Source organism: Manacus candei, unplaced genomic scaffold, assembly GCF_025592945.1.
Source record: "Manacus candei isolate 608988 ecotype Guabito, Panama unplaced genomic scaffold, ASM2559294v1 h1tg000056l, whole genome shotgun sequence".
Lineage (NCBI taxonomy): Eukaryota > Metazoa > Chordata > Aves > Passeriformes > Pipridae > Manacus > Manacus candei.
The window spans coordinates 9,231,440-9,239,689 of NW_026138104.1; the positions used below are offsets into that span (position 1 = coordinate 9,231,440).

Here is an 8,250-nt window from a genome sequence, read left to right on the forward strand (position 1 = left end):
TCAGATTTTCGTCAAAAGCTCAAACACATCAGGAAAAAGCAGAAACATGGCAAAAAAGTTCAGTTTCTTTGAAGAAAACTTTTCACTGGTAAAAAGGCAAGACAAAAATCTCCACACAACCTTACACTATTTATAGGCTACGATATGGTGTAAGACATTTAAATGTTATTTCACTCCACTGATTGCTGTTTCATGGACGCCTACTAGAGGAAAAGAAAACTATTTAGAATTATTTTCTGTCCAAACTCTTTGGACAGACCCAGTGAGACACCTGAACACATGCTTAACATCTTGGCACGGAACTGTGACATTGACTTTAGTGGTGTAGCTCATGTGCATAGGCTTAAGTGTGTACTGGAAAACAGAGATTAGAGTGACTGAGTTCAGAATGGCAGAATGAAAAGGCCCCTGTATTTGCAGTCAAAGCTGAAGTGGAGCACACAGGTTAAAACAATACTACTAGAAAGAGTTTTGGGGGTTTTTTTAACTTATTTTTTTCACCTGGCTTGTGTGGTGACACTGTTGCCATCACTGGCCTGCATGACAAAATCAACCTCCTAAATCTGCAAAATTCCACTGTGCATTTCAGAGAAAGTGAAGTGTTAAATGAGAAATCACAGTGAATATCCCCCCCTCCCTTTCCTCCACTTTCTCCTCTGTTCCTTTTGACATCTGAGAAGACCAACCACAACTGCATACCATTTATAGATTTGCCTGATTAAAAACAGTTTTCCCTATAGGTCACATCGTGTAGAAGACACAAGGTTTTTGTCAAGAGACCCGCTACTGGCAGAAACTGTTTTGCTGCTATTGCTAGTAAGAAATTAGTAACTAGATCCATGTCCTGTTTTTTATGCCAGCTTTATAATTATACTATTTCAGTGGTAAGCCAGACATTTGGGCCAAGGGTAATTTAGAAATTCTAGATCTCTATTCAGTTTTGCTTTTTATGTTCATCTTTAGTGCAGCTATGTCTCCTTGCAACATATAATCTTCCTGCATTTTCCTCCCTTGCTATGGTTTCTGTGACCCACGGTCATAATGTAACAAATGCATTTTATTCAGCACAGCTCTGTGAAAGCATAGGAAACAATTATTGGCTTTAAACAGCCTTATTTTCTTGTTCTTTATGTCTCTGTCCTCAGATAATTATGCATAGCTTACGCTATTCTGTAGGACTGGTGGGTCAGGATTTGTCCCTTCAGTTCAGAAATGCTTTTGCTTTCCTGTAATTTCTATCATCTCAAAAGCTCTGTGGAGCCTATTTGACTTTCTTGAATGCAGTTTTTTATAACCTATGAGACTGTGGTTGGCTGAGTTATCCTTCTGGTGTGGTAATGGTCTCTGCAGTCTTTACTCAGACTGTGATTACACAAAGTATATATTTGTCTTTTTCAGCTTATGTATGCTGTGAACCTCCTGAGCTAATGGTATCTCTGAGATGTGGTTTTTGGAGCACTAGTGTGTCCATTATGTTGTGTTTCCTTTCTACAGTGAAACATAGAGCCAAAAATACAACTTGTCCATTTCCTTCAGCACAAGATTTCCCCTTTCTGCTCTCTCTCATGTTCTTGTTCCTTTGCTTATGCTGTATGCTTTTTTTGTTTGTCTTTTTTTGTTTGTTTTTTTTTTTGTTGTTGTTTTGTTTTTTTTTTTTTTTTTTTTTTTTTTTTTTTTTTTGGTTTTGGTTTTTTTGTTTGTTTGTTTTTTTATGTTCTTTGAACCTCTGGAAAATAGATTCTGACAAGCCTGTGTTTCAGATGAGGGCCTTCCAAATCTCATGGATTTCAGATGAACCATTTCTTCCACTGCCTATGATGAACTGAAGACACATTCATTGCAGACCAGATTTCTTTGTAGCCTACCTGGAAGCCCCAGCTCCCATGAGCTCAAATGTGTCACCACAGCCAAACATCATAACCACTTCCCATGCTGAATAATGATTTTGTTGATGGAGCTCCCAAATAACTACCCTGAGCCTTCTCATTTTCAGCCATCTTTCTGTTTCTGTTGGGCATGATAGTGCTGGTGGAGCATGCAGAGCACTGTACAAATACTCATGGATGTATAGTATTCCAGGATGATAAGGATGAGAAAATACAAAGTCAGGTGAGGTGACTTGTGTCCCCAACCCTCTGCAGAGAGTCATGTTTCGGGCACACAGTTCCTTGCACCATGGCTCAGTGTCAGGGCAGGCAGTGCCTTCTCCCCAGACAGATGTTTCCTATTTCAAGAGTCTCAACATGATGGCTTTTTTGATTGTCTTTTCACATCCAGACTTAATTTTTGTTCCAGATAAAACATAACTAACCATTTTCATAAGTTATTTAGTGCCACTGATGGGATCTCTCTGCATGTGGGAGCGCGTGTGCTCATGTGTGTGTTTGGGTGTGTAACTGTAGGATTTGTATCAGGAGTGTGCTTGGCACATGGGCATGGAATAAGTCTTGAAGTAATTTTCACCACAGGAATTGGCGAATGAATTACTTCCTTTTGTCTGTGGCTAAATGTATATGCAAAACGTATTTGACAAACCGGTCTTGAAATATACCTCCTACATGGCAGCTATTCTGTCTGCCTCTTCTTCCTCCTGTCATGCAAATGATCCCAGTATTTCCACACCTCACGACATGGGGACACATAAAGCAGAGACAACTGGGAATAAAGTCTTTAGTGATTTTCTGTTGCACCCTCTCTATCACAGCCCCCAGCTGCTCCAGCTTTCCACTTCTTTCCTTTCAAGAAAAGAGGTTAATGGTTACTCATCCTTTCTGCAAATTGATCTGTTTACTGGGACTCAGTGGCATTTTCCTGTCTTCCATGTTCATCTGAGCTACCAGATAGTCACATGGTGAATCGTCTGCACAAGGGGGGCTCTACAGAGAGCTGAGCATCTGTCCCTGGACTGCACTCCCCATGAAAGGAGTTGCATTGAGACAAAAAGGAGTGGTCTCCTTGGCAGAGCTCCTGCAGAGTCCAGCCCAGGAAGGTCTGTGTTTACTAGAAATGTTTGCTCAGAAGAGATTACCACCCCAGCTCCAGGGAAGATTTTTCAAATAACCTGGGATATTGTCTCCAGACTGAACTTCTGGGGTGTTGCCCATCACCAGGTTATTGCTTCTGTTTATACATTTAATTCTTCTGGCTCCTAGCTAGTAGACAATAAAGTCTACTGTGCACTATCTGCTGCCTACAGGTTTCCATTTGCAGCATGCTCCTTTTGCTTCTAAGTACCTGGTGTCAGTATTTTGGCATGTATCCCTTCCTGAGAGGTGGGTTGGTGGAGGGGAACCAAACCACCACTTTTTCAGATATACATTGCTCAGTTTACATGAGCCTTCATATCAGCCTCAAATTATTTATTCAGGCCTCCACTTAGATTTTCAATGCCTCATTTCTTTTTCCAGAATAACTCCAGTGCTTTAGATAATAATAAGCCCCAATGCACAGAAAAGCTCTTTCTCTTTCATACAGTTAGGATGATAGTGGACAGTTTGTTTTATTTTTGCTGCAGAGAGCTGTTAACATGAGGGGTGTTCTGGCAGAGGTAAGCAGGAGGGGAATCCATCCCTTTAATTCCATGGCATTTTAGGATAAGTTTGATTTCTCAGGGGAAAAACCATTATATGCATGCTCCATAAGCATTGAGTCAATGAGAAGGCTGGAACCAGTAGAGATCTGACTCCTCCATTACAGCCTGAAATTCTTTTCTCACAGAGGAATTTCTGTGAGACACATAAGTAAAGAATATCTCTATGAACATTTTTTTTTTAATTTTTAGTGCCATTTAAGTTGTTATCATTTGGACTAGTTTCATCCCTCCAGGGTATGAACTCTGTTCTAGCATCAGACAAAGTAATAGATTGTAAGATACAAAAGCTGTGCTATGTGTGTTGGCCACAAAGCTGGGGATATAGTGTGTTCCAAGGAAACAGAACTTTCAAATTTTTTGCCACTTCTAGATAATTTGAGTAGGCTGAGTTGGGAAACTGCCTCAGCCATTGACTGATATCCAAACTCAGATGTTGTGACACAGGGAGGCTGACACTTTCAGTATGTAATTTCCCATTAGTCTTTCTTTTCTGCTGTTCTTTTTTATCCTAATTTTTACTGAACTTCCCCACCCATCACAAAATGTAAACAGAGTTAAGCATCTGATTTGACCTGAGCAGCTCTGCTCTGCCTTTTCAACTCTGGACTGACCAAACCAAATCTGCAATCTTTGGCACAGGACCACAGAGGCTGTCCGGGGTCTGAGGAGCTGCAGTAACTGCTGTCAAGTGTTTGTCCGACCTCTGCAATTTTACCCCTCCCCTTCTCATAAGGACATGTACTCTGAGATCAAAGACCCTTCAGCATTTTTATGGGAAGTCAGCTAGAGGCATGAAGGCTAATTGGGAATACCATGAAAGCTCTGGACGCTTTGTGGAGAACTGGTCATCTGCCTCTGCAAAAATGTGTCTGTCTGTGCCGATGAATCCTTCTCCCCCTCTTCAACATTTTCCAGGATCCCTGTTTAATATAGGACTGCTTTTCAACAAAACTATGATAAGGTTTCTCTGATAGCATCATTAGGCTGCAGTTTGGAAAGAGCCAAATTAGGAGAAGGGATAAGAAAGCACATCACTGCTATAAGGCACAGCTGTGTTACTGTGTCCTCCTTGCTCACCCTCTCCATGATACTTTGCAACAGGGACTGGTGGTGCTTCTTGTCCTAGGAAGGGCAGCCCTCCGCCCTGGTAGCAGGGCACTTCTCTACTGCCACCTTTGCTCCCAAGTGTGATTGAACCACAGTCATGTCCCACAGAGGTAACAGTGGGGCTACGGGGCTTGCATCCCAGGGCTAGGAAACGATAAAGTGGGCTCCTTCAAAGGAAGGGAAAGGTAAAGCAGACCATGGCCTCTCCCAGCATGGAGTTTGGCTGCTGGACTATGACATCATCATCACTCAGCTCCAGGGATGGTTTTGGTGTCTGCTTCAGGTGAACTGCAGCAGTTATAGATGGAGACATAAATCAAGGCTGCTCCAAGAACAGCTACAGAACACTGTATTCCTCCCATAATCCTCCCAGATGTCTTTCAGACCCCAGGAAACTCAATGAAAGAATTTATGACTATTACTCCTAGTTCTTTCACTATAAAGGAAAAAAATTCCTAACCCCAAACCAAACTTACATCTAAGATAGTTGGTTTTATAGGTACCACCATACAGCTGAACTGCATTTTTGCCCCACTGGTTTTGTAGCTGGGAGTGAGCAGGGGTTTTTTCCTTCTCTTTTTTTTTTTCTTTATGAAGGTAGCAGGAATGAACTGCAGTGTAAATTGCCTTCTTGACTGCTCAGGGGACCAGCAAAAAGTTGATTGCTTCACAGAGGTCATTTTCTTGCGGAGGTAGAATAGGGCTGTAGCTAGTAAATTTGAAGATACCCTAGGGGTGGTCCTTTAAGCCAGGTAGGGACGTAATGTGGTGGATGCTCATACGTTTCACTATATTCTTACAGCTGCATAAAAATTGTAATGAAAATGCAAAACCAACTCAAATTGTGTGAAATTTTCAGAGCCTCTCTGCTGACTTCTTTGTGCATACACATCCTTGGGGAACTGCTGCCCGGCACTGCGGTGGGGCTGCTGCTGCAGAGCAGAAAGTCGCTTTCTAGTGAAATGTGGGGGCTGGGCCCTGAAGTTTGACATGTGATAAGCAGAGGCATTGCTTGGCAACAGGTCAGAGATGACATCTGAACTAGGACACATCTTCTTCAGCTGAGAGGGATGTCAGGGGCTCATTACAGAGTGCTGAAGGGGGCTGCCTGTGGTTGCCTGTGGCTTTAAACCCTTGCTGTTCTGGTGCATCTTCCCTCCACCCCTTCCCTGAGCCTCCCTCTTGTCCTCTCACTGTCCTCATGACCTTTTGTTTAGATCAGCTGTCAGCTGCCATTTTGGAAAGAAAAGCAGCTCCTAGAGCTTTTGTACTGATAACGCAGTGTGGGCTGCAATGAAGTAATTTCCTCCTGTATTTATTTTTATTTTTTACTGCATTATTTTTAATGCTTGCTGCTTTGTTCATTCAACAACATCTACGTGGCTTTTTGAGTGCATCCTTTTAACCCTTTCTTCCCATTCTATCTCTTCATCTTTATTTTCTGCCATGTGTTTAAACAACATTGACTTAACCCACCTGCCCCCGGTGAGAGGATTCTGCAGAGCCTTTCCTCCCTGCTCCAGAGTAGGGCTAGGAATACATTTGGTCCTGTTCTTTGTGGAAAGCACATCCTGCTACACAGCCCTCAGCAGCAAAAATTTAACCAGATACTTCATCCCAGTCATAATGGGTTATTTATTGGCCTCAGAGAAAGGGTTATTTTCTGGGACTCCAGATAAGGCTGGGGCCAGGAAACAGCTTGCAGTTGTCTCTGCAAATTCATTGAGTCTCTACCATAGTGTTTTGCTATTTCCTCCCTCGTTATCTTCAGAACAGAGGCTGTCAGGAAGGGGCAGACTGGTGAAGGCAGCTCAACCTCCCTGAAATGGTCTTTTCCCACATCCTCATGATCTTGCAGAAGACAGCAAGCTGGGCTCTAGCAGCCCCCGTGTCCCCTCTCTGGCAACACACGAAGAAAGTTGTCCTGTTCTCCCACTCAGCTGAGAGAGCTCTAAGAGCTTTCTAATCAGCTCACTGTCAGTCTGTTTCCTCTCATCACTTAAAATGAACCCGTGCTAAGTTTACAGCTGCCAAAGCTTTTGCTTGGATTCAAAACACCAGAGTGTTTGAGAAGCAGGTTGTAACTGCCAGGGCAGATTTCTAAGGAAGCAGCACTTGGGGGAAGATGGGACTTTTCCTCTTGTCAAAAATACTCTGAGTGGATGAGAAATCATCACCCTGGGTAACAAGTTTTACTTGCAATTGTTCTCTTTGAAAACTGGTTGCTTATTTTGCTGCCCGTGGTCAGATGTGTACCTTTGTAAATGAGACGACCCAAAAATCTGTGCAAATAGGTGAAATTCCAGCGGGAGGTGAGCAGTGTTGGGCTTTTGGTTTTATTTGTGCATATGCAGGAGACTGCAGGTTTGTCCTGCTCATGCTTTTAGAAATCTCAGTGAGGTATCAGTGCTCAATGCACACACTTCATTGACCTGCTTCTGCTGCTCCAAACATGAGCATTGGCAGAGCTGAATGATACATCTTGGCTGTGAGGAGGAAGTTTCAGCTTTTTTCCACAGGTGTGTAGGATACTTTTGAGGAGTATGAAAGCCAGGCAGAAGTCTTAGGAAAAAAATGTTGGGAACCACTTGTTTTGATGTCAGTCTGATTTTTCAGAGAGGTTGCACTTCTCTTGTTCAAAGCAGTGACAAATAGGAACTGCAACATGCAAAATCTCCAACTGCTTTTGGAAAACTTGGCTTAAGTTATTTACCACTAATGCAAGCATGCGCCCATTATATCAGCAAATTTGTCATATATGACAGACTTTTTCTAACTTAGACATGTTACTGAGCAGATACTGAGCAGATACTAACCTCAACAGGAAGCTTTCTTCAACCTCCTCTTCACTTCATCCACACATACAGTGGAGGTGTCCTGCACTGGCAAAGAGCAAGGGCAAGCACCATGTTGGTGCAATCCTTTGGAAAACCTTTGCCAGGAGCTTTTGCCCGGAGTGGATGAGCGGGGGATGGTAGACAGTGGCCTTTCTCATGCATTTGAGAAGTTGTAGGTAGCTGAGCCTGGACCTGTCTGAAGGACAAAGTGGAGTCAAATATGGTCTACACTTCTAAAAAGTTAAAAATGCTGCATCCATCCAACAATGGAGGTACAAGTCATGGTGCCTGACTTGTACTGCAGTTTCTTACGTACCCTTCATGTGGGAAGGAGACAACATGCAGAAGGAGGGTGAAGTACACCAGAGGGACCCTTGGGGATGTGCAATACAAGGGTGGTGAAGGTCATGGTGGCACAGGGTTGGGATTGGGAACAGAGTGATGTGGGATAAGGTCTCTTGGGTGTAGACTGCATGAGCTGAATGGGGAAGGAGGGCAGGACCTCGGTCACAAGTTTGTGGGTAGATGGGAATGTCACATTTACATGTTTTGGAGACACTTAGGATTTCTCTCCCAGTCTTACTGGGAGCTGTGCACTCTCTAAACTGAACCCTACCACTTAAGACAAGCTTTTAGGGAAGAGTTGGGATTTAGACTCCTAAATTTAGAGTCCTAAGTGCCCCAAAAATGGTAACTGTACAGATCATACAGCAA

General features: G+C 43.0%; 1 long non-coding RNA gene across 1 annotated transcript; it reads right to left on the reverse strand.

The window, feature by feature from the left end:
- Positions 1-3,612: 3,612 nt before the first annotated feature.
- LOC127477735 (uncharacterized) lies at positions 3,613-4,905 on the reverse strand. Its single transcript, XR_007907019.1, has 3 exons — positions 4,670-4,905; positions 4,405-4,512; positions 3,613-3,725 (listed from the first exon to the last, which is right to left on the reverse strand). It is a non-coding gene; the product is annotated as an uncharacterized LOC127477735 (long non-coding RNA).
- Positions 4,906-8,250: the final 3,345 nt, after the last annotated feature.